Genomic DNA, 26,939 nt, shown 5'->3' with positions numbered 1-26,939 from the left:
TACTTGTTAGTGACTGTGTGTGCTCTAGGCTCTCCACTCCTTGATATGTTCTTGAACTTCTGCCATTTTGCAAGGGGCGTTGGATCAAAGGTCTTGATGGGGTGAAGGAGGACTGGCGTTATAAAATTAGCATGTCCTGAATCACTGCCCAAGAATCACAGTCTTGTAGGCAGTGGACATGTTGTAGAATTACAGTCATAGTTCACTGACATTAAATGGTCACCCCTGTAAGTGTGTTGTCTTATTAAAATGCTGTTACTTATGTTACATACGAGAAACTGTTACTGAAGTATTCACTACAGTTTTATGATCAGCTATGCTAAAAACTCTAAGGTATTTTTAGTTACAAATTATTTTGATAGAAAATTACGGTGGTGACCTAAAATATTAATATGTAAGTGGTGTTTTCTGTGCTCTTCACTGAGTATTGGAGGAAGTAATTGTTTATTTGATTGTGCAACATCATTATAATTTATGCTATCCAAGACTCCCTTATAATGATATTATTCAGTCCAACAGTCTATTTAAATAACCCAAAAGAGATTTGGTGCAGAGACTGAATTAAACACACTGAGTTGATAGAATGTGGACGCATGCACACATCTATGTATGCAGAGCTCATAATGAACTACTTTCAGTACCTTTTAGATATGAAGATGAGGTCCAGCCTCCAAAAGCTAAGCAAACAACATGGATAAACTATTTTTGGCTTTAGATAAGGCCTTTACTTCTAAAAGTATCCTACAGGCAGCAGCACTGCATCTAAGATGCTTATGTTTTAATCAAGGGCTGTCAAACTTTTTGACAACTAAGAGAGAGGTTACTTTATAGCTGTTTACTCAAGGATCAGACAGCAAATAAATTTTACAGTGTGAAAGGATGGTGGAAAATGATCTGAGGACCATTTCAGGATTGTTCCATGGCCTGCCAGTTTGATCGTCTAATTTGAGTAATGAGAAAATTTTGTTATGCCCTGCATACAGATTCTGCAAATAACTACATTACAGACATAGCATTTCTGCAAAGATTCAGTTTTCTATTATCTGCAAGAAAGCAGAATCTATACATCACTGTCTGATAAATTATAATGTTATCAGCTTTGTCTGAAAAAATATTTTCTAATATAAACAAAAATCAGGGCAGTTCAGTGGCCTCTGTTCTACAAGATGTCAGACTAGTGATCAAAGTGTTTCCTTTTGTGATTTTAATTTATGATTCTAGAATATTACAGGGACAAAAAATGCAGACTCATTAGTGAATGAGCACGTGATATAAGTAGCCAATCATGGTGAAAGCCTGATTTCATAGAAGTCAAGCTTCTTATTTCGTTAATTCCATTATCTTCATTTCTCCTTAAATTTTCTTAATAGGCATTCTGCAAAATATGTTTATTTCTGTTTGCTCCATTTACTGGAGAGAGCAGGTTTAGGTTTTGCCTGACAAAGCACATGACTATATATGTCTTTTTCTGTCTAGTCTCAGCTTATTTCCATATGAGTAAGAAACTTGGAAACATAAGATTCCTGATGTTCTGTTGCAACAGTGCAGCTCCAGTTTGTCTGTTGAATACATTCCTCTAACATTTTACATATGAAATTCCAGTTTTATGCCAGCAATTAGTAGTGTCATGTGAGTGGATACAGAATCCTGCCGGGCATCTGCTTAAAATACTGTCTGTTTACAGAAGAGATTTTACAGTGCCAAGACTCTTGTAATGCATGATATTAACCTGGGAAAGCAAATTGCTATCCCTGCAACACAGAGAACGCAGCTGAACGACTGCTGCTTCAATGCAGCTCTTCACCTTCAAAAAAAAATTTAGAGAGTAGAAATTTCAGATTACACTGCTAGCTGGAATTTCTCTTCACCAAAACAAACTTGAATATGAAGGCAGCCTTTTTGAGGGGCTGCTGGAAACAAGACAGGAAATTTGTGAAAAGGAGTATTCTGGTAGATGACACTGGTTGGAGGAAAGGATGGGGGAAGAATGCAAAGAAGCTGCCAGAAAAGTAAGATGGAGAGGAAGAAACTAGGCTTCATGGGAAGACTCCTCCAAAGCACTGCAGTGTCTTGGGATGGCATCATCATTCTGTTGAGATTGATGGGATTTTACTCCTGGCAGTAGCGCAGCGAGGATCTCACTCTTGATGCCTATCACTCAGACGTGACCTTGCAGGCAAGGAAGTTATTGCAATTCAGAATGCCTCAAAAAAACCCTCGTGTCACATGCCCATTGCATTCATCATGAAGGACAGTCTTTGTGCTTATTGCATCTAAAGATCATCCAAGTCAAATTTGTGCATCAGATTGCTTTGTTTACAGAGCAGGAGGAAAGCTGGGCATGTCTGGATTCATCCCATACGTTGACTCACAACTATCTTGATCAAAGCCAAAACCACTCCTAGTAACACTTTCAGGCACCGACAGCAGTTGCCAACCACCAAGAAGAGGTAACAGCAGAGACAAGCTTTAGATCTGCTTTAACCTGAAACTCGAGTCTTTGTGCAAGGGGATTTTAGCTACAGGAAATAGGAATTTGAGGCACATCAGGGTCCTCTCTTCAGTAATATTGATCAGCGGCTTTATAAGCAGTGAAAGTGCTTGCATCTGGAAAGCTCTCCCTAGCTACACTCTTCTGTGCCAAAATTGGTAAGTCTGTGTTATAGCCGTAAGCTTGTCTGGGGAACTTTGAAATGCTGTTTAATTTCAGAAAAAAAAAAAAAAAGTACTTGACTTTCAGTGATTTCCATATAACCTCTGCTTAATTTACAAGTAGTGTTTCCCCTTTCACTCTTGCCTTATGTAATCTGGGCTCTGATTGTCAAGAAAATGTCTTTTCTCTTCTCACCTCAGAATTAATACATGACTTCTTTAAGCTGGCCTTAATAAACTGTTCAGTCATGTAGCTAGACTGTACTTAAAAGCCCCATCGATACAAAATCCAGCTTGCACACAATTAGCAGAGGTAGAATAGTAGGACAAATAGCAGACGTGCCAGCATCTTCTGTCACTGTTTCAAGTGGAGGTGAGTTGAATGTACACAGGAACCTGGTTTCTGAAAGATGTCTTGACATTCTGCATTTAACAATTGCTATATTTTATTTAGGAGTTCATTACCTTTTACTGATAAGTGAAGGATGCCTGGCACCTTTTTATTGAATGGCAAGGAGCTTTTCATGCTCTTTAACATGTGCTGTCTCCTCTAAAAGAGAACCTTAAGGATAAGGATTGAGATGACCATCCTGAAAGAACTAACTCTGTCCAGACACTGTGTTCTACAGATTCTTATTTTAATTTTAAAGAAGCTTTGAGGAAATATATAATATCCTACTGGTAGGATTAATTCAAGGGCATCTGCACTGCCTTCCTCAAAACTCTTCCAAAGCAGAAGTTTTTACTTTATAATTAGATTTATATCTTGCCCTAAGCTTCCTTGCAACCATCACAAACAAACTTTCATCACAAATGGGAATGGCAGGCCTTATGCACCTACCTGATTTTTGCTCTTCAAGTTTAACTTAGCATTTGCTTCTGCAGAGTTTAGAAAATGCATTCAAAAGCATTTAATGTAACACATTGATTTGGAATACTCAGTAGACAGAGGGTTATATTCACTTGGATTGGGAACAATAGGCTCAGTTATTCTCCAAGCTTCAACAGGTTTCAAGTTCAGTTAAGATTTTGACTTGCATTCCACCAGTATGAATATTTAGTCTGGCATCTGAACCAATTGACTAAGTCACCTCAGGCAGTCAAAATCTGCTTCAAATGGTTTGTAAAACTGGCCTGCAATGCTAATATCTGCCTTCTGCATGCCATTACTGTGTTAAGAGGTGGGCAAAGAGGCAGAACTTGGGTGAATTTGCAGAATGAAACAGAGGTAGTTACTGCTGACCAGCGAGGTATTCATTAAAAAGTAAGAATAATTTGGAAGAAGTGAAAATATTGCCAAAACCATTTGACTTGTTATGTATTCATTCTGGATACAAACAAGGTACCAATCACAAAATAACCAGCATGTCGAGAACCATAAATAAAGCTAGAAATACCCCCTCATACATGCTATGCGCCCCTTGTTGCCTTCTTAACCCAGGCCTTTCAAGCTCTGCAAACAGTATTGAAAGGGGTGAAGAGCTCACTAAGCCGATATTTTTTGAGGTCATGTAAATCATAGCTGTATCCTTTCAACGAGACGACCATCTTACACTAATGTTGGTCATTTATTGGAAATAAGAGAATGCCCAAGCATCCCATCCATGCATGCATGGACCAGCACTGCTGTTGCACAGCTCGGTTGTGTTTTGTGGTTTCCAATGAACTGCTGCATCATTCCTGGTTATTTCTATGGGCTTTTACTACAGTTGCATTCTGCATATGGATTTTTCTGGAGTTTAGTTTTTCCACAGCAACAAAATATCTAAAAGATATATCCAAAGCTAAGTATCATTTCAGTTCCCTTTCTTGAGCTGAGAAATTTGGAAACTGTAATAAAGAGGTTCGGAGAACTGTGTTACAGGAAGGGCTAAAATTAGGGTGTCTCTTTTCTAGCTGTGCTTTTCTTGTTACATAACCATGAAGTTAAAGCATAGCATTAATTTCCATTTTCAGTGTTTTATTTGTTCAAAATCTATGACAATCCAACAGAAAGAGACAAAATCAGCACAGACTAAGTATACATTCAGTCTCAAGTTATACAAAATTGCAAAAACAATAGAGGAAAAATTCCTACATGTCCAATTCATGTACTAGTTTCCACTGAAATACTTGAACAATAATCAATAGGAATATATGGGAGCACTCTGAATACAAATATCCCCAAATTTAAAGCAAACCAGCAAGGAAAGATGATCAAAAATCCAAATTTAAGCAGTCTAGGGAGATTAATTTCCCTTCTGCTTGTGCACAAGAAATGAGAATGTTAGAGGTCCCCAATGAAATGAGGAAGATTTAAGCTGCCATTTTTCCCTTTTGGGATTTCTGTAATGTGTGTTGGAGAAAGCTCTTCCATTTGCTGTGCTGAAGGTTTTGTGATAACAAGTCTTATTTTCGTTGCTCTAGTTCCACCTAGTGCTCAAACTGCAAACTACATTAAATTGTAAGTATGTTCTAGAACTGATACTTGCAAATCTATATTGGTCTCAATTTTGCTGGAATCTGCCTTGCAAATAAACAAATGGATATAGTAAGATTAAATATTTCTTTTACAGGAAAGTATTTGTGCCAGCTCCTAGACTGAGGACCATCAACTATCTACTTTGGTATTTGCTGCATGAGCTGTTGAGAAACGAGAAGGACATTCGTTATTTGCTTTGAATATTTTTAGAATTATTCTCTTGTGGATCTAGTTTTCGTGTAATTTCTGTTGTTAACTGAGGACAGAGGAACACGGATGGACATAAAGGGTGCACCAAGGTCACTAAGAGGCGCTCGCTACTCTCACAGGCAACCGTGCGCTGAAGGTGAGGTCCAGAAGGGGTCACTGAACCCGCGTGGGGGCTTCCAGGTGCACTCAGCTGGACAGTCTTTCCTCATATACCTCAAGCTATAGAGTACCTTTCTCACTTTATAGCAGCGGTAATGATTTAGTACAAGAGACTGGAGGCTTCAAAAGCTCCACTGTGCTGCAGAACAAAAAAAATAGGAGAGATTTTGTGCTGAATGAGGAAAAGTGTTTTCTTCGGCAGGCTAACTACAGTGCAGCTAGAAGACTTACAGCTTGTGAGCAGTATGCTATGTCGTGAAAAGTAGCAGGAGGCTTATGGACAGATACAATGCACATACAGACATGCAAGGGATATTTTAAATCGCTTTCAGGTTTTAAGACAAAATAAATTGGGCCTCAGTCTTATCTTTTGTAAAGGGTTATTTACTCTTATACATAAGTCAAAAAATATTGGTTTTGATCATCTCAAACAGTTTTTTTAATTCATGCATTTTTTAGCAAAATCTAGATAGAGCATCTCTGTTTATTCACCTGTTCTTGTAAACAGAGCAAAATATCTAAATGACTCCTAGCTGCACCATAGTCACCATCTGAAAAATTCAGGATGACTATTTATCCCAGCTTCTGATGTGTAGGGGGGCAGAGTCTCCTGTCTTCAAGCTTTGTAATTTGGAAGTTTCCTTTAGGAAAAAGGCTTCAATGCCTGTTTTTACCTTGCACTCCATCTTTAGCACATACAAAATGGAAATGAGTAAGAAACTATACTATCTCTGACTTGCAGTTTCTTGGTCCTTCAGACCTTCCACTTCCAATATACTGGTCTATTAGATGCAGGCAGCACAGCTGTGTTCACCTTCTTCTCCACCTCTGTTTTAAAATAAAGCATCTGTAGCAACTCTATTTTTGTGACGTGTCCAGAATTGGCTGCTGGGTTAGGCATCACCCGGTAACGCCTATTACACTGAACACTTTGCAGGTGTTCCTCAGGGGAGTATGAGCATCATCTCTGGATGCTCCTCACCCAGCTTATGTGTAAGCCAGGCACCAAGGTGCTTGCTCCAACCGGGCAGGTACAGACACAGCAGTATACACATACATGGCTGAGGAACTCTGAATAAAATGATTTGTCTATGGAGTTTACATTGTTCTAGGGGTAGGCAAGAAGTGGGCTAGATTTTCAGGGTTGCCACTTTGGATTTGCATTTCATTTTACTAGCCAGCCTTTTTTCTAGATTTGACAAGTCATGTCCTAATATCATAGATATGTATGAAAAAGCCCTTTCTACTGAAATCTGTTTCTGTTTTGATTTACAGACTGCACATAGTGACAGTAACAGAACAATTTGCTTAGCCTTTCGAAAGACTAAATGTGTAAGACTGTGTAAGTCAGCAGTTGTCTACCAGAGCTTGCTTGTTAAAACATTGAATTATTTTTATCGCTGTGAGCATTACTGTGAACTCTGAGCTACGGAATGGCTCATATCTAGACCAGCTTCTACTATCCAAATGTTTTGCTTGAAGAGTAAAATCAAACTGTATTTATAGTCAAATTCTTCTTATTTGTGAAATAATCTTAATTGAACAGTGCTTTTAATGGAGTTTACATTGAGGAAAATTGGAACAGCCCTACTTTATGATATTCTCTGCAGTTACCTGAATGCTCTGTCCCTGAAAGAGAGCTTTCTGCATTGAAGCACAGATTTGTTTTGTTTTGAGTCCTACAGTAAAATCATCTGGAAGGACACATAAGCTAACTTCAGAGAAGGGGTCACTGGCTGTAGCTCTGTGCTACAGAAGGGAGCCTCTGAAGAAGGGTAGGGTCTATAAGTGGGATCTGTGGGGAAATCCCACCCATCCCAGAACAGCTGCTTTTCTTTTGGATCATGGTATGGCGAGGAGCTGTTTTATTCTCCCTGGCGATCACATTGGATGAAGTCAATCTGAGCCTTTATGTTATATTTGGCAGGGTGGGACTGCGGCAGCGACCTTCCAAGGGAAAGAAGGCAGGACTTTGTTAAAGGGGAAACAAAGTACTGTCAGTATCTAAATCCAATTATAAACTAGGGCAGGCAGAATAAATGTTTTTTGGAAGTATGGGAAGCCTTAAAAATACCTGATGTAATCAAAAGCAGTATGTTCACCTCTAAGACATCATTTATAATAATATGTGGACTATTTCTTACCCCATCTTCCTTCACGGAACTGCTTTTGGCAAAATAAAAACAGATTTCTTTGGAGGATTGTATTTATGCAAATATTTAATTGATAGTGACTAAATTAAATTAGCCCTGTGTGTCTTCTTCAGGCACATGTCATTTGTGGTGCCCTGTGATCTTTGGGCTAATGAGTATTTGGATGAAAATATTAATGTTTTATGGGAGATACTGTGGAAAATTAAATCAATTACTGGAGTAAAAACTGGGGAGGAAGCTGACTTTGACTTCTGTAACATTTTTATGCCAACACCGTATTTTGAATCACTCCTGTCTACTGTGAAGGATGGTAGAAAGAAAGGCACCTTTGATTAACTTTTGGGTTTAATACTTTCCATTATAGAGGAACAGACATACTAGATCAGACCCACACACCATCCAGCCCAGTAATTTGTTTCTGACAGAGCTCAGAGTCAGATGCCTCAGAGGGGGGTGCAAGGACCTGCAGCCAGAAATTGGGGCACTGCCCTCCCTGTAGCATGAAGATAATAAAGCTGTTCACACACAGCAAGCAGCCTGCTGAAGACTCATCTTGTGATGCCAGAAATAATGAATAAACCCTTCCCAGATTTTTCTGTCTATTGTACTGAGTGATGCCGAACTACAGCAGAAGCTTTCTAGTCTGATCCTTGCTTATCTTGAAGCTTCAGTGTACCAACATATAACAGCTGCCGTGATGCAAAGGGTACTGCACTGGGCTGGGAGGCAGGTGCAGAGCCCCAGCCTGCGACCCGTAAGAATTAGTATCTGGATGAGCCTAAGCACATGTACTGAAAACCCCTATCTGCTGTCAGAGGTAAGCCTTTAACAGAGGAGACCCCTTGCATTTGGTCCTGCGATTTCAGAATTTCATCCATCCCTAGTCTTAGTCCCAAGTTTCTCCTTGGATTTACAGATCTCAGCAAGGACATCAGAGCGGTTCAGGGAAGGTCAGACGGGGCAGGAGCATGCAAGGTGTCCACAAAGAGTGTTCAGGGAGGCTTCTGCCACTTTATCTGGCATACGAAGCTCTGAGTCAGGCCTCTGCATGCCTTAAATGATGCCTGTAGCCAGGGAATCCTGAATATGGAGCCACCTGACATTGCCCTTCTCTTTGTAGAGATGCCTAAGCCTTGTCAGTACAAACATATTTTGGGCAGGGGAAGTCTCACATCTGGCCTGCAGGAGCCTAATACTGAGCTCTGCCCGTCTGGAACCAGAAACAGATTGGTGTCCACTGTCTTTGTTTCAAAGTACTGATTAAAGATCACTTTTTAAACACAAATTAAAGAGAATGTAATACAGAGGACACACCATCACACTGTGTTCAGAGATCTGCATGAGTAACCCATGGGAGCTGGGACTTCTCCTGTTTGTAAGGCACACTGTTTATGACAGCTATAGAGAAAACTCGTCACCTGGAACATAAATTTTGTACATAACCCTAATTAAGCTCAGTAAACCAATATTTAATTTTCACAAACATAAAGTTTACTGTGGAAGGAAAATTTACAAAATAATGGTTAAAGTTTCCCTCATCTGTATACCATCTGTGATGTCAGCTTCTACTGGCTGGTCATATTACACTTGCCTGAATGCATATTTTGCACCTTGCTGAATAAATCAAAGCTGTTATGTATTTTACCTATGATAGTACTCCTGCTTAGGCAGTAATGTGCCTGTGTATTCAGACTAGCTTGGATGTTTTTCACAGACCAACAGTTTTAGCCCTTACTCAGATAAAACTGACACTGTTTAAATATCATTTGATGCTGGGGGAGAGATGTTACCATTTAATATGTCTGCTTATTATGTTCATCCTCTTTGCTTCTCACACACATTTTTATTTGCTTTTAAAAAGCCTCTTGTGTATGAATTCCAGGTTTTTAGTTTGTACTATTCTTTCTGCCTGCAAACATGTTTACAGTCACCTCTGTTGCAACCAAGGAATGAAATTAAATCAGTACATTGCAGTAATTACAATAAATTAATTATAAGGCAGAAGTGGAGATAGTTGACATTTCATTGACTTTATAATAATAGAGTTGCCAATGTTTGTGTGATTACCTCCTTCCGTCTTGTTCGTTATTACACTAGGAGTTCAAGAAAGCCCTTAATCTCCACCATAGTTATCGGACACAGGATGTAGCAAGGATGGGAGGAAAAAAAGGAAGGAAAGAGGTTAGCACTGTCCTGTGAAGAGAAAATGCACATAATTACAGAGAGAGTGTGAGTTTCTTTTCAAAGTTATGAATTTTGGCTTGGTCTTCCCTATGGGGAAATAACAATTTATACAGTGTACATACAGCTAAGGGAGAAGAGAAATTGTCGCTCATCATAAGAAGAAGGAAGGTCGTGCTTTAGATGGTTGCATTGCTTTTTATTATTTGTTTAAAGTTTGTCTTCATGGGTGGTAGTAGGCAAACACGAGAAAGTTGTCTCTCTCTCCTTTTTACATTGTGGACTACTTTGAATGTCAGATGACTTCATTAACAACTAAATTGATAATGGTTCCCCTCACTCAAATCCCATCATCAGGTTTTGCCCTTCTCAGTAATTCCTGGCAGATATCAAAGATCACTAATACCAAAACAAATTTTCAAATCAGCAAAAGTTCTTCCATATAGAAAAGGAGATGTATGGGTAATACTTGGCAAATGCTGATGTTTTAAATAGATTTTGCCATATGTATACATGTGAGCATTTCAGCAAGGTGTGACTTGTAGATGACAGAGCTAGCACAGTACATCAAGAAACTTAGCATATACCTCTGAAAGACCATAAATGATTCACTGCAAGTATTGGCAAGTCCTTCTAACTGAAATCCTGGGGGACAGTTCTCTTGTATTAAAAAATCTGTATCTGTTAGGGCATGGGAAAACAATCTAGAGAAGGGCTATGACTAGTAATGACATGCCTGAATTTACAGAGTAAATAGTAATTCTGAGGGGCAAACTGGGCTTTTGTTTCAATAGTTGCTAAATTAAGATGCCAGTTTTGAGTGCTGGTCTCATGACTGGTGTAAACCCACCTAACAGCACACTACCACTTACGGGTGGTCTTGTCCTACCCTGTACCTCTCTTTTTTTGTTCTGTGCTTTGTTTCAGTCCTTTTGACCATGAGACATGCAGTGAGTTGGATCAGTTTAGTGACCCAGCTGGTGCAGTCTAAGGATATAGTGGGAGAGCATGGCCAAGGGCAGGACAGGGAAGGCAGAACTGCTCACTGCTTCTTTTGGTAGTAATGCAGTTTTACATCAGTTTAAACTGATAATGAAACCGCACCCTTGTTGTTAATTACAAAACTTATTGTCAACACCCATTTATTGGATCACCGCACAGTACAGTTAGATAAGTGACAGAGATATTGATGAACATCTGTGTGGCATTTTTGAATGGACAGTCACTGCAGATACACCTTTGACTGTTCAGGAGGCTCACCTTAGGGAAGCCTGAGAAAAATTGTACTACGAGGTTATAACCGAACTGGGCCTTCTGCACGAACTTCCAAGGATTGCTTGTTTGTGGCAGTCTTCAAATCTCTCAACTCATCTCTTTCAGATGAACAATCATCCGTTCTTGGCCTGTACGTTTGCCTGGATTTGCTCCTTCTGCAGGATAATTCAGCTGTTCATCTCTTCAGTTTACAAGTCATGTGGAAGGAACAGCTAACATGCCATGCATTGTTCCTGACATAATTCTCATACAATGTCACTGCTCATCCTCTCTCTCCTTCATTTGATTGCATTTTTTAGAGATTGTAAGATATCTAGGAAAAGAACAAATGATAAATGATAATCAAGGAACAAATGATAATGATAAAACACTTCTTTTATCATTGCTTAAAAACAACAGAAGACATAAATCTTTATATACAAAACTCCAGTTCCTGAAACCCCCCATGAGTACACCTCTGTAGGATTTGTGCTGTCATTATATGGGAACGGACTGATCTTCATTGTTCTAGGTCATTCTTCTAGGTCTTCTAGGTCTTTCTGCTTGCTAAAGTTTTCTCTTTGACATTGTCTTCATTCCTTTTTATTTTAGCTCCTCTTCAGTTACTTTGCTATGTATTTCCAAACTTCAGACTAGCTCTGTTCTGCTTCTTCCAAATAGTAGCACTCTCAAGTCACATCCCCACTGTGCTCTTCTAATGAATCATGTTTTGGTCTGATTTTTGGGTGTGTCATGGTGCTCATTTATTACCTTTGGAAGGTAGAATTTAAAAGATATTTTCTCAAATAACTAAATACTGTATATTTTGGTGCTTAAAGTTTGTATTATACAGAAAGTCAGATACAACTGTATGTATTGTAGTATAATGCCATTGCAAAGATCCAAAATTTAGCATATTTACCAGTGGGGTGGGGGGGAAGGTGATTTTATAATGGTCCCTAGGAAGTGAGGTTTAACCCTTCCAAATGAAGACATTAGTGTTATTCATGATACAGGTAGCCTCAGCTTTGTGCTCTGCTAATTCTCTTCTCCCATGCTAGGAAAGGATTTGAAATTGATATTCCAGTCCTTCCTTGTGAAAGCCATTTAAGAAAGATTGCACTCATTTCCAATGGAAATTATCCTTCGTTCCAGTAGAGATCTTTGCCCAGAAGTAGAAAATAGCCAGTAGTTGTCCAAGGCTCAAAGCCAATGCTATATATAGAAAAACTTTAAAATAATGCCTGTTCTCCAGGCAAAACTTCAGAAAAACTAGAAAATGCAGATACATAATCATGTGATTATTCCTAAGTTTACTGGGAAGTCGCAACCCTGACTTCAGATTGGAGTATTTCCGACCCTAGAGCGACGGTTTTAGGAACACCAGCAAATAACTTCTGCATGCCTCTGAGTGGAGCAGCAGTTTAATTCAAGAGCTTTTTGTCCTCACCACAGCTATTTTTACAGACAACCACAAGATTTTACTGGCTTGATTCGATGGCAAGTCAGTTCTGCTCTCCAAAGAGTGAAAAGAACAGCAGTTTTGGCAGTTTCAGTTCCTGCCTGATGGCAATCAAAAAAAAAAAAAAAAAAAAAAAAAAAGAGAGAGAGAGAAATCAGTGTGACACATACTGCTACACTGGATTTTGTGGTATCACTTAAACAGAGAGGTGGGGTGAAGCTCATCTGTTTTTTTAACTGCAGAAACAGAAAATGTTATTTGGAAGGAAGAGGAAGTACCCCAAATCTATTATGTCTCAAAGCTGACAGTGTCTCTTTAAAATGTACTTAAACCTGTTTAACACACCCCTACTTTTCACCACTCCCTGGGAACACGCACCTCTCATAGCAACTTGTAAATCAAGAAAAACCAAACCCAGCAATTTATCCTCCCGTATGCGGTGGCTATTTTAACACACACCCAACCTGGCCATATAATTAAGCTATAGTATAGTTAGCTGACTTGGAGCTTTCAGATTCCATCTAAAATGGTAAAACTACTATAAGTCTAAAGGTTTCAGATTCTCTGGAGCAGAATTACACATTTCAAAATGAAAATTAAGAAAAAGGCAAAGAATTCAAAGACACTGATTTAGGCACAATAGTATGGAGGTTTAGCTCATTGATCCATAGAAGAGGTCAAGCCCTGCTTATGTTGGTTTGTCTGCAGCCCAGACATCTGAGCTGAGTGACTATAGTTAACTACAAGCAGGAAATCAGTCTATAAATTCAAGTATTGCTGTGGTTATAGCTAGAGGGTTCAAATCCAGAAAGACCTGACACAGTCCTTCTAGAAATGGAAGCACTATTTTCTTCTGAACGCAGGGACAAAAGGCAAGCAACTGCCAGAAAAGCACAGTGATTTCTTGGTGTCTTGCCTTTTCCCCCTTCTTACAAGCCATGGGGAATGCAGTGGTGCAGACCTGCACAGGTGCTGAGGCCAGAGACATAAATAGAATAAAAAGTCCCAGAGCAAATCAGTTTGACAGATTTCACACACAAGCAGCCTTTCGTAGGCCTGTCCTACTCTCTTTTCTTACTACCAGCCACAGATATAAGAGCTAGCTGTGGGGGGCTGTACCCTAGAGATCACAGCACACCCTGGGAACTTCTAGAATAAAACTGTGCTGCTCCTTGAAGAGTATTTTTCCTGCATCCTAGCTGTTGCCTAACTAATTCCTGCTTTTAGCAAGGCTTCTTCAGCATATGTGTGTTGTCTTACTTCCCCAGAGGGCTGTCACTCAGACTGGAGTAGAGCATGTCATTGGGCTGTATTTCCTGTCTGCATTTTCACTGTAGCTTCCTTAGGGAATTCTTAATGCTTCTGGTCTAGCTATTCTCACATGGTTTAAAAAAGACTAGTTTTAATGAACTATAACATTTAAATAACCTTAAGTTCCACTCTGAAGTATGCACAGAAAATATTCATTAACATCAGTTGCTGGCATCTGACATCTCTGCCTTCGGTTAGATGTCTAAACCTGGCAAATTTGGGGTACTTCACTTTAGCAACAGAAGTTTGGAAATGTTGGCTATTATCCAAACAGATTAGCCAAGGCTACTTAGCTGTATTATACTTGCTAATTACAAATACTTTGCTGCTATATATTTTGAAAGTACTGCTTTAATATTAACTGATTAACCCACGTCACTAATTGTTTTTAAGTAACGTAGTTTTCCTTCAACCCAGCACATTTTTCTGTCTATGGTTGTGAGTATATAATTAAACAATCTTAATTAATTTTAGGGTCAGAAGATTCAGTATCTAAAAAAGACACTAGTAGTTAGAAAATAAATTTTATTCTCACAAAGGCTTTTGCCTGAAAACTGACAATTTTGATTAGAAAATAATGCTGCAGTGCCTTAAAGGAATTACAGTTTACGGCCTCACACTTTGTCATTTCTATGTGGGTCAGACTCCCACATGGCCGGATTATAGTTCCCTTGCCATACTTTCTGTGTAAGTGGCCACAGGGTAGCAGGGAAGAAATTTTCTGTGATGCATCACAAGAGATATAGTTTGGTTGACAAAGAGACAAATTTTGGTATAGTATAGCTGCTGTACTTTCGAGGCTGCAGAATGAACTTTGCAACTTGAATTTTGGCCAGAAACAGAGAAAGAACTTTTTTGCATACTGTTTCTTTCTTTTTTTTTAGTTTGCTTTCTGCAAGAGAAAAATTTTTCTTTGAAATCCTGTCATTACATTGGATTCATCCAACCCGTCTAGGTGTTTACAACACGGATGCCTACATCTGACTTGTCATTTTAGGCTCCTTTCAAGACAGTGGAGAGAAATAGTCACTTTTAGAGCCCAGTGCTCTGACCTACTTTAGTCATCCACATTAGAGTGAGATGAATTACATTAGGGGAGTCTTGGACGACAAATGCAGAAGCAAGAGCCTGACTTTTGATGTAGGCTAGCTTTTTTATTGAATAATGCCCTTGATGGAAAGTTTTGCCCTGCTCTGAAAAAATAAATGTTTGAAAATACCTGTCATCAGTTTGGCTTCTCCTTTCATTGACTAGAATTTGGATCATTTACTTAGACATTAATTGGCATTTAGTTTTCTCAGGCTAATAGCCTGTACAAGGATCCAGAGCATCCCACACTTGAAATTACTGGCTTCTTCATGGTATGCTGCAATAGTATGGTGGCAGGATCTGGAACTTCGGGAGCTGATCTGGGACTCCATGATTAAGTCCAGATAATTATAATAATTCTGACTTGATTCTTTCCCTTTTAATATCACCCAAATTGCTTTGAAATCATCCTGTTTTAAAGTCCAGGCTTAAAACACAAGAAAGATTTCATTTTCATTGCACTTAAAAACCAACAACAGCAACAACAATAAAAAAAATACCAGCCCAATTCTTGGTGTACTGATCATTAGAACTCATTTAAAATAGTGTTTCTACCGTCTCACTCTCCAAAGTACTTACGGTTTTGAAAACAGCTATTTGGGGGAATATAATTTATTCAGAATAAAAGGGAAGGAGAAGTTGATATTTAAAATATATTAACTTCCTCATAGTTGCAACAGGCTATTGGCCAGTTTATATCATAGAACAAGTATTCTGTAAAAGCAGGAAGAGAGTTCAGTTGTTTCTTCACGTTCTCAGTCCACTAAACCCTATTTGCAGATGTGCTAATTTAGGAAATTTATTGTCCTTTCTTTTACATGATTCTGTTTGTGATTGAAGTCTGCACCTGTAGTTTAATTCTGTGCTTAGAAATGCTATTAATCCTTCTACTTCTGTGGACAAGGAAGGATGATGAGACAGCAAAACTCTTCTCTGGAGAAACCGGGAGGGGAACATGGAGGGAAGATGCCATTTCTGTGCTATCATTTTTACACTGGCAGACGACCTACATTTCAACTTGTATCATAAATCTGCCTTGTTATTTTATCTGTCTTTCGAAGGGATGAGAAATTTTATTTGACTGCAAAGGTATATATGAGTAAGGAAAAGGTCTTAAACATTCACCATCCAACTAAAGAACAAAATCAGTTCCAAGAAACTAAAATGGCTATGCTGAATGACTCTCAACCAGCTCCTTCACTATGGAGACTGTCTTATTTTAACAACTAAAGCAACAATATTGTACATAAATTTGGCACCAGCTTGATTTTATTGCTAATTGTTTACATTAGCATCAAAGAATTAGGAAACTTATTTCATAGAAGATATCAATTTTAATGCAATTTTATTTATGTACATTATACAGTTTTTGCACATAAGGGCATAACAGGAGTAGTAGTCCTTGATCAGCCGAAAGGTCTATTTAGCCCTGTATTCTGTCTCCAACAACGGCCAAAAGTAGATGCCTAAGGAAGAGCGGAAGGATAGGTGAAGCATATATGTTGTTTTCCCTGAGTGCCCTCACAGTCTAACTGTGTGCATGTTAGGGTCTTTCTTAGCCAAACGTGTTTTCTGTGTACCTAGTAACCATCACTGGATTTCTCTTCCATGAAACTGTCTTGTTTCTCATTGAACTGTTTTATGTTTATGTACACATACATGCATATATATGTATGTACACACATGTGTGTACATACATATATATACCTACACATATACACATGCATACACACACACACACACACACACACACACAGAGGCATGTACATACATGTATATAAACCAACTGTTTATAAACTATTGTAAACACAGCATCCTACAGCAAGGATGGCTAACATACATATAAAGAAACAACTCTTTTTTTTTGCTTCCTTTCAGGTTAATTTTGGATGCATAATGGCTCTTACACTGAGGGATAATTGAAATTCACCCTGTCCATACCACTCATGATTTTTAGATCTCCTCTTATATCTCCCCTCAGATATCCCTTCACCACACTAAAAGGCTCATAGCTGATGTATTTGTTCCTTTTGTGGAAATAATTCTGTCTTTGGTGATCCTTATTCTCCTTCTCTACCTTTTAAAGTTCAATTGCATCCTTTCTGTTTCCCATTTTCTGGCCTTTGACTTATTTCTGGGGTTATTGTTGTTGGAATACATTTCCACATTTCCTACCTTGTCCTGTCCTTGTCCTAGAAGCTATGCTAGTAGTACCAGAGCCGGCATGTTCCAGGAAGGAGCAAGAAAACAACATTTTTACCATTCTCATATTCGGCTTTGATGTGGATAGCACATGGGCTCAGGATCTGTTACATCTGGATGACATGCACATCAGTTAGGCGTGCTGGTAACACAAATGTGGAACACACCTATCACATGAAGGTTTCGTTAAAGACGTGGGATATTGGTTCACTATTTTGACAGATACAAAAATTTCCATGTGAGTTTTCAAATGACAGATATTTGTTAATTTCTCAATGAACTACTTTGATCCAAAGAATAAAAGAAAGAATCATTATAGTAGCAAAGACTGCTTAGCCCTGACAGATAATCTCTGCACAATACCAGAACAAGGAGAGAAACCCAGTATATCAGATAAGTGTAATTTGAATCTCTTCACATGGTTATCTTGTTTGATACAAACAAGAGATTGTGGGTTGTCTCCTACGTGTTTAAAGTGTCTATGACCAACTGCTGTAACAAAATTTTGAATAGGTAACAGGGAGAAGCTTTCCTCCCTTTAACATCTCCTCCTCCTTTAACACCTTTTAACAAGATGGCTTTCCTGGAAATCGGTACTGTGGCATCTTTCCCAGAGCTCCCAGTGAGAGTCAGTGCAGTGGGTATTTATCAAGTCTTGTCTATTCTTAAATGAAAAGAACAGATCTAATCATAATTCTCACACTCCCACTATTATTGGTCTGAGTCTGATTTTCATTTTTTTAGCCACTTATATCAATGTTCCTTGTTAATTCAGATGATGATAACACATTGACAAATAAGCTATTTATCAAAAACATAAGCTGCAAAACTGGCTACAGCCATTCAGCTGATACCATGCAGATGTAATTTAACTTTGCCAGATTTTCAGCATAATTTTCCTTAGAACTGATTTTATCAGTAACTCTTTGTGTTATTTTAGCTGGGGTAATAATGGTGCAAGGTTAAGATACACAAGTGTAGCATACTATGGACCAGACTTTCAAGGACTTCTGCAAGATGCTCCATTCATTTGCAGAGTAGGGAGGTATTCAAATTGTGGGAAAAGCAGGCCCATTTGCATTGCAGATTGTAAATCTCCATGAAATGTACTGGCACCTGCTATGATTAGCATATTTTCTCTACTACTCAGTTTTAGAGAGGGAAACAGAAGAACCTGCTCTGCCTATTTTTGTGGCGACTAGAAGCAGGGAAATGGTTAAGACACTTTGCACACTATTTATAGCAATTTTTTTTTCCCTCTTTAGCTTATGAACTTTGCCACACCTTCCGGGAGAACAATGGGCTGCCAAATACATCTTCATTGTCTCAAACGATTTCTTAGCATTTAAAAATGTATTTGAAAAAGCTGTGACAGTGCTCCATCCTGTACTCAGGCAAGCACGATTAAACAGCCAGTCTACATACCTTACACTCACCAGCTGAAAGGTCTTCCCCAAGAATGGCAACCTGCAATAGCAGTAGTGAATGTAAGCTAGGCTGGCAAAAATTAATCCGTAAAACAGAGCACTATCCCTGGTGCATTTTGGTGTTTCAGATCAGCTTATTACTTACTGAAATATTGTACTCATTTTAACAGTAACATAAAAATTTAAAGTAGCTTTAAGCCACTTTGCCTCTGCAAAGGTCTGTTGCTGCATGATATTACAAAATGACTCTCCTCTACACCCATTTTAACCACCTAAGTGATAAACTTCTGCAAAGTACAATACAAAAAGAAAGAAGATAATTCCTTGTATTATGTCTAAATATTCATTTAAAGAGTAGTGGAACCAGTATCTGTAGGCCTTAATAAAAAGGTTGTGGAGCTGCTCTCTCTCCAGCGAGTATTTAAACCATAGGAGGGTGGAATTACTATGGTAACTGTGTTCCCTCCCACAAAAAAATACCTTGTAACTTGGTGGGTAAGGCAGTCTGCTGGGAAAAGTGGGCTCCTGTCAAAAGGAGGAGGGATTTTAACTTGGGTTTAACCATAATCTAAGTGACTTTTTCAACTTGCAGGCTGTTGCTTTCTCCTTCTGTAATTTGAAAGGGCTAGGCACGCTCTGAGCTGAGCCTGGCAGGCCGGTTAGGCAGAGGATCGCTGGCTTTGTGAGCACTAAGGGAGGAACAGAGCTGTTAAAAAGGAGCCCAGCTGTTTGGCACTGCCAGTAGTTAGGCTTTGCAAAATTGCACAGGACTTTGCTTATCTACCTTGAAAACCTGCACCTCGCTCTGATTTAGGATGCCCCTGGAGAAAGAGAGTTTCCATCTCATATCAGGTCAGTAGTTTATTTTATTTTGGAGTGTCTCTCTAGGAGCAGGAGTACCAGAATCTTCAGAAAAAAAGTTACAGAGACCTCATGGGTGTATAATGATGGAATGATCTGCCTGTAGAAAAAATTATACTCCTTATTGCTCCCTCTCCTCTCTGTTGTACCTGTAAGTGCTCCTGGGATTCACACAACTGTTTCTAGGCTGGTTCTGAGTCACACATACCTATTGGTAAGGGTGTGCCCAGGGGCAATATGTTCCCTTGGTTAATAAACTATTTTCACTTGCGGGTGAAAAGCACCTCTGTATATAGATGTAGTAAAAATCCCAGTACAAATCCCTCAGTTTATGAAGAAGCAGAGTGGCAATTAAGGGAGGAGAGGTCCTCGAGTTAGCCACCTTCAAGAGGAAGATGTCATGCCAAGCATGAGCACCACTTTCTTTTCTAGGTAAATAGTTTGATGTTTGCTGGGTTGGGTCTTTTTCTCCCTAAATCACCCCTCTCCTTTTGATTTACCTATTAGAGCTGCTGCCTTCATATGTAGATGATCCTAGATCAAGCTTTAGCAAGAAAAGTATGTTTATAGTAGAAACGTAGAACCCACCTCCCAGATAAAGGTCACCTTTTAATGAGCTGTGTTTACTTGCTAACCCACTCTGGCTGGCAGCTGGCCAGCATTCACTGCAGACACCTCTCTCCATGTTAGAGTATTTAGTTTTGGTATTCTTTTGACGCTAGTTACATTTAACAATATTCACTTTGGGAAAAACAGGTTCAATGGGCAGGTAGGGCCGCACTAGTTAACTAAATAGGGGCAGGGCCTGGGCTTGAGCAATATCGCATGTTTGTCCATGCTACTATTTGTTAACATAATCCCTGACATAGTTTTGTCCCTGCCAGTTATTACTTTCTGAAACAAAACTCGGGCAGAGATCTCTCTAGTACATGCCAATTTCCAATACGAGTGTGGATGAGGCCACACAGGTGGGTTTTTTGGAAAGCAAGTTTAGCCATATGGATGCAAACCATGCTGTGCCACCTGCCTTCAGGCCAGAGCCTGGGCTTCGGTATGCCTATCTTACTAGGATAGATGTAGCTATTTTATCTGCATCTTGAAATTCAAAATTAGGAGACCATTTCCTAGAATGTCTTTAAGTCTTTTGAACTCAACAATAATAATAGCATCTGATATCCCTGAAGACAATAGCTTACCAATCCTATCTGAAGGTTCAAAGTATTGAAGGATTTTTCTTTTGGAAGACTGTATGTGTGAAAAAATGTATTCAGCAATCCATTCCTCCCTTTTTGGGAGGAGTCAAGTAATGGTATTTTTCTAAACAGTTGCCTGATGAGTCACTGCTCATTCCCACTTCTCTCTTATGGATCTGCATAAAAGCTCAATAGGACCATGCTACATTATGCTGTTTTCATACGATGACCATCCTATAAACTTTAATAAGAATGTGGAGGTAGAACAATACTTTGCAATACCTTTTGTACTTAAAAATGGAAACTCAACAAAATGACAAGAAAATCATAGATCTTACTAGAATCAAGAAAAAGATCTTACTATCAAAGAAAATACTTTGTAGAAAAGTATAAGCTAAAGCTAAATGCACAGAACATGACTGCCTTGTTCAGAGAGAGATAAGAATCAGGAAGCACGATAATGTATTACCACTGTAGGGTGCCACATGCATTTGACTTTAATAGCACTGAATAAGCTATTCAAATCTAAATTATGGTATTTCTGAACTAGTTATGCTCACTTTTCTGCCAGCGCTACTCTATTTTATAAGTCAACATTCCCTACTGGCTGTTTCTTAGGAAGCATTTTAAGAATTCTTTGAATGACAAATAAGCCTAAGCCTCTATTGTTGACAAAGTATTTAAAATCAGCTTGCTAGAAATGACCTCCAGAATTTGCTGGCCATCTGAGCAGCAAGATATTATGACCTCTGGTACTAGTCAGTAGTGTGTCCCTGTTGCTCATTATTAATAATTAAAAACGTGGAGTCAATAAATAGAGGTTTGTAGAAAGGAATTCTAAGGCATAAACCTGTATCAGGCCACATCCTCTGCTAATGTGAATTATGCTAGATTTTGGTTGAGTTACAGCCCCTTTTATCAGCTGAGGATATGGCCATTTATGAATATATTTATTTCTTGGAAAATCTTCTCCTTCATCTTGAGAGAATGGGAACCAAAAGCAGACTATTTGCCTAATTCCCAACAGGCAGATTACATAGACACCATAATCCAGAATACTATCTGTCTGTGCTGTAACTTTGAAGTATGGGAAGTTTGTTCCTGGATAACAGTCATAGGTCGCTTTCACTGTATGCTTATTCTGAAAATGTTCAATTCTTGATATGTGGTATTGCATCATATACTCCTTACTGGCAAGGTACAATATTTGTATGTGACTACCATAGAGAAAAACAGACAGAATGATTAGCAGTAAGTGGTAATTGCTTTAGGCTGTGGAATCATGTTTCCTTTTTGATTTTTTTCCAGCTTTGAAATAGTAAGTAACCAGCACAGCTAACATCAAAAATTCACCATCCCTTGAATCTGCTGAATGCTATAGATCAGTCAATAAAGGATAGCTGACCTGCATTATTCTTAAACTGACCTCAGAACCATTCTTGGATTTTCTTGTATTTATACATTTTCCTATTCAGGTTCCATGCTGTCATGTCATCCAATGAAGATTTAGCAAAGACTGTCTTAACAGAGGCTTACTTTAGGTAGCGGAGCTGGCTTGCTGCGCCCCATAGTTTCTTCTCTGCATTCAAAGGCAGTAAATACTGGAAAGTATCGATTTAATTTCTCCAGACTCTATTGTGTGCTTCTCTTTTTATGTTTCTCAAACATTCCAGCTAAAGAACGCAGTGCTATGAGAAAGGTTAAGTTTACCTCTGCCTGCTTTATGAGCAGAACTTTTTTAGTTGAATGTAAAATGATGACGAGTTAATATTGTCCAGTATCTGGATTATGAAAGAAAAACTCTTCAAAACAAACAGATACTCCTAGTCTCAGGTGTAATTATTATCAGTCAAATTATATTTCCATTTCAATTCAAGGGATATGTATAATTTTTTAAACCTCATTCCTGTCCTGCATTGCTTATCAAGAAAGACCTGTTTCATTTTTGAGGCATCTGCATTAAAACTGTAAAAATGCAGTATGTATGCAGAGAGGTGCATTCACAAAATTCTCGATCGTGAAAAGATAAACATATAGCGTCGTGTACCTGAACATGCCCCAACTGCTGTAAATATTTTTCACTTTCAAAAACCAGGAAGTTGAGATGTACAAGGTTCAGAAAGGTATGCTCGCTTTCATTAATTAATTCTGAAACTTGTGGTAGCTGGTAGTTTATACTCTGTATTTTCTGGACTGTTACTGTGCTTCATCAATTGCATTTCACCAGATGTAAGCAATGTTTAGATAATAACTTCATGCTATTAAGTACCAAGCTTATGAAGGAGTAACCATCAGCAAAAATAAGGGTTAGAAATGTGACTGAAGAAACATTTGCTAAGTTAGTTTCTCTCAGAGTTTGGTGTTTTGCATAGAAAGAAAGTCTTAACTTTGATGGAAGTCAATAGCACTAAACGACACTCGGCATCTTGTATAACCTCATCTCACATATGTCATTACAAAAGTTCCCCAAATATAGAATAAGTGTGGGCTTATACAAGACACATTATAAGCAGACTCTGTATCTTAAACAGAAGCACAGGGTCTTCTTTCTGTTTATTACAGTCTGTACCAAAGGTGAATGCAAATGTGCACAGATTAGAGGGACTTGCAACAAGATCTCATGTGGGAGGGTTTTTCCCCACAGATGTTTTGCCTCTGCCCACATACTCAGAGCAAGTACTTAATGTGTGTCAGATTCCAGTGTGCATTCCCCACATAACACTTCTGCAGACTTTTCCTTTGATGAAAGACAGCGTTTCCCCATATTCTTCTATGTAAATACCTATATCCTATTCTTTAAACCCTCAAGCTGAGAAGCAGCCATATAGCTCTGTAATGTATATTTATGTGGAAAATCCAAATGAGCATAGTATATTCTTCCAAACAGTTGCTTCGTTTCAAGGTCTGTGAAAGCATTTTATTTGGTGAAACCCAGCCCTAGTGCACTTGAAAAGTACACCAAGCACAGGAGTATAACTCACTGGTATTTTTAATTGATCTGGTATTTCTACCAGGTGCCACCCTTTTCCACACCTCCTCCCTCCTCCCTAAGTGACTCAGCCTCTGAAGGAGAAGCCTCTTGACTTTGCAGACAGCTGGATGGAGAACGACAGGACAGCTCTCTGTCTGCTTTAATTGTATCTCACTTCCAGGTATCCCCAGGTTGACATACCACAGTGGGCCACTCTAGGACATTGTCTTCTACGACATATAGGTAAGGGGATTTACTTGTCTGCTTTTTATCTAAAGTCCTACATTTTCAAATGTTCAGTGATATCTAAATGACCAATTTAGGAACTTCAAGGGATCTGATTTTCAATAGGTGTGGAGAACTTGCCTGTGAAAATCCATCTCTTAAAGTGTCTCAGTTTAGGTGTTCAAATCATTTGTGAAATCTCGTCTTGGCCAAACTATCTTAATCAATTGATTATTTACATTATATTGCCAGTATAATTGTATTTTATTTTACTGATATTTCTCTGATGACAAACTCACCGTTCACACAGATTTTCATGAACGGCTGTTTTAATGTCTCTTTTACTCTATGGTTTGTTTTACTGTTTCTTTATACTTCCTTTGTTATTTTTATCTAAAATGAAATGAAGAGAATAAAAATCTAATTTACTTGAATTTGCTTCAAGTGTATGATTTTGAAAAAAATTTAGCAATAGCTTGCCTTTTAAGAACAAACTACTTGTGAAGTATTTGTAAATCATTTTGACCTTTGCAAAAAGTATATAGCAAAAATACCTATTTTACTTTGATATAATCACTTTTGTTCACCATGAACTGAACTCATAAGCAGGAAGGGTTCTTCATTAAAAATACTTTAAAGTGAAAGGAAAGCAATAAATTAGAAAGTCTAAAATTAACCATCTTGGTACACTCTATACAAAAAAGGCATTTAAAATTGATCATATATTTTTCATTTAAAAACACATACAGTTTGGGTTCTGACCTAGCAGCTTATTTTATATTAGTGACAGTTCCAAAGCTGAATTTCTTTCAAAAGAGTCTCATACACCCACGTCCTGAAAAACCAGTTTTGAGAGCTCTTTCTGCTATGAATAGATGAATGATTTCTGTCTTACATCCACGTGTTCTCTAGTCCAACCTCGCCTGTTTTAACCTTGTCTAGTTTCTCTTTTATTCGCATGTACATGTACAGGTTATTCCTATTCTTTATGAGGGCTGTTATCAATTTTGTGGCCTAAACCATATAGTGAAATACTTGTTTAAACAGATGCTATTTCCAAAAGTTTGCAAGTGTATTAAATCACTATTGCTCTGATCTGAGATTCAAGAAAAAAAGATCATTCTAGGATTGTTTTTAATCTCTATAAAATACATTTAGTTATTTGTTCATGTAGCTTTCAGGAAAATGACTAAGTAGTGGCCAAATAAAGAAAAATCATTCCACTTGTGATTTTGAAGGATATAAATGACACCCAAGTGTTTATTTGTTAAGCTTCGACTATATGCTTGGTACTGTGCTGAGTTAAAAACAGCGTTACTCTTTCTATTTCATGTCCTGATCTCCAGTTTTGAACATGGGCAGTTGACACTGGTGACAATTTTGGGGGCACGAAAGTGCAACATCTGTTATAGAGATCTGAAGCTGACGGACTGGACCCTTGAGACTGTTTAGGAGATGTTTACTCTTCTACTAATATCTTTGACCAAAATAGCAAACTTGGAAATGTGAAGGATGGCACAGCTTTGGTTGCAGGAAGCAGGTTCTAGCTGTAACGATGATTTGAAAAATAGCCTTTACCTGAAGTGAAGAAGTGAAGCCATGTCTAGAAATCCAAATGCTTTTTTGAACTGAGGTAGTTAGATCTGACAGCACAGTCACAGCATTTCTGATAGGGTTCTGATGGATCTTCATTTGAAGGGAGAAATGCTGTATAGAACTAAAAGCAAAATTGCTATTGAATTCCCACACCAGCAAGATTTCAGCTCACACACTTATAGATACCTATTTAGAAGAACAATTGTCATAAGAAGGGATAAAAATGATAAGTTATTATATCTCCCTAATGTTTTATTTATAATGCTTGGAGATCTTGATCCTTTATCAGGTCAAAGTGACCTTAGTCATTTGCTCATTCACACATCTAGGTCCTATTGTTTTTAAGGGAAATGATGCAGAAAATAAAATAACATAATTTCCTGACCTGACATAAAAGTTGTTAATTGAAGGCAAGGAAATACTGTAGTTTGTTTTGAAACTGTGAATAAGTAGGAACAAATGTGCATTTTGTTTAAAATGTCGTATCATCCACATTCATCTCATACAAATTAAAGAAAAGCTATATAGGATAGAATTAGTGATGTTAACAGTTCTAATGAACAAAAAGAAACAAAGTGACGACAAGGTAACCTTCATTTTGTTCACTCATCAAGAAATAAAGTCATTCTATCAAAAAATTTCTCTTGGACTGCAGCGAAAGAAAGCAAATAGTTTAAAACAGGAAGGATGTGGAATATTAATTTCCTAACCACTTATCAGATTTCTAATGCCATAATTCTAAGATTTTGAGCACTGTTTAGTCACAAGATACTGAATGTTCAACTTATTTTACAACAGAATAGTGCTTCAGGAAAGTGAAATTTTGGTGAAAAGTTCCATATTTGGGGTAGAGAAAGAACAAACAATCTGTTTACTTTCTTTTTCATATAACAAATATTTCCCTTTTGAAAAGCTGGAACTTCAAGAACACAGTAGGTGTAGAAAGCAGTAGCCAGCTAACTATGGCTCTGCAGAGCCATATAGAAGAAATCTGTTTGTTCTAGATGGCATTTTATGTGGAAATACCAGACTCCATCAATTCTGTACTCACTCAATTTTAACAATGTAGCACAAGAAGCATGAAGACAGGAATTCTTTTAATCAATTTTTTTAATCTAGATATTTTCATCGATATATATATTTATCATTCAGTATGTATATAATAGTATGACATTCGATATTTTTAGGCATCCACATTTTGCAAGGCTTCGTCTGAAAAGACTGTACTATGAAGACAAATTACTTGACTTTTCATGAGAAAAGAATGTACCTCACTCTACACTTTAAAATTCAGTATGTTGAATTCCTTATTATACAGTGTGATGACATGCAGTACCTTTAAGTTGGGGAAACAAATATTGTCTGTTAAAAACAAAATGCATATTATCTGAATATTTAAATATAAGGTCTTAACCACTATCATAGTTAGAAGCTAAAGAACAAAGACTTCTTTTTTATTGTAACTAGTTCAGTCTGATGTGGAAAAAATGATCCTTACAGGAAATGTTTGCATTATTCTTCTGTATTTTTTT

General features: G+C 38.0%; 1 protein-coding gene and 2 long non-coding RNA genes across 11 annotated transcripts in view; 2 read left to right on the top strand and 1 right to left on the bottom strand.

Annotated features, from left to right (window-relative positions):
* The first annotated feature begins 1,177 nt into the window (after nt 1–1,177).
* LOC135327131 (uncharacterized) lies at nt 1,178–7,758 on the top strand. The gene is made up of 2 exons (XR_010387193.1): nt 1,178–2,649; nt 5,208–7,758. It is a non-coding gene; the product is annotated as an uncharacterized LOC135327131 (long non-coding RNA).
* Nucleotides 7,759–9,519: 1,761 nt separating this feature from the next.
* Nucleotides 9,520–26,939, bottom strand: part of LOC135327132 (uncharacterized) — a 30,134-nt gene continuing 12,714 nt past the window's right edge. The window contains exons 2-3 of the long non-coding RNA XR_010387194.1: nt 25,390–25,528; nt 9,520–11,404 (exon numbers count right to left, since the gene is read on the bottom strand). This is a non-coding gene — a long non-coding RNA (uncharacterized LOC135327132). The remainder of the gene's footprint in view (nt 11,405–25,389; nt 25,529–26,939) is intronic.
* SCEL (sciellin) overlaps nt 19,139–26,939 on the top strand; it is a 61,787-nt gene continuing 53,986 nt past the window's right edge. For 4 of the 9 annotated variants that reach the window (XM_064504729.1, XM_026120897.2, XM_026120891.2 and 1 more), the window contains exons 1-2: nt 19,139–19,413; nt 23,630–23,829. The gene's annotated coding sequence lies outside the window, so the exon portion shown is untranslated. The remainder of the gene's footprint in view (nt 19,414–23,629; nt 23,830–26,939) is intronic. The other 5 variants (XM_026120898.2, XM_026120895.2, XM_026120892.2 and 2 more) reach the window with 2 other exon arrangements.

This window comes from Dromaius novaehollandiae, chromosome 1, assembly GCF_036370855.1.
Source record: "Dromaius novaehollandiae isolate bDroNov1 chromosome 1, bDroNov1.hap1, whole genome shotgun sequence".
NCBI classification, from domain to species: domain Eukaryota; kingdom Metazoa; phylum Chordata; class Aves; order Casuariiformes; family Dromaiidae; genus Dromaius; species Dromaius novaehollandiae.
Note: the sequence above shows the minus strand (reverse complement) of the source record. Positions and strands in the feature narration are given on the sequence as shown.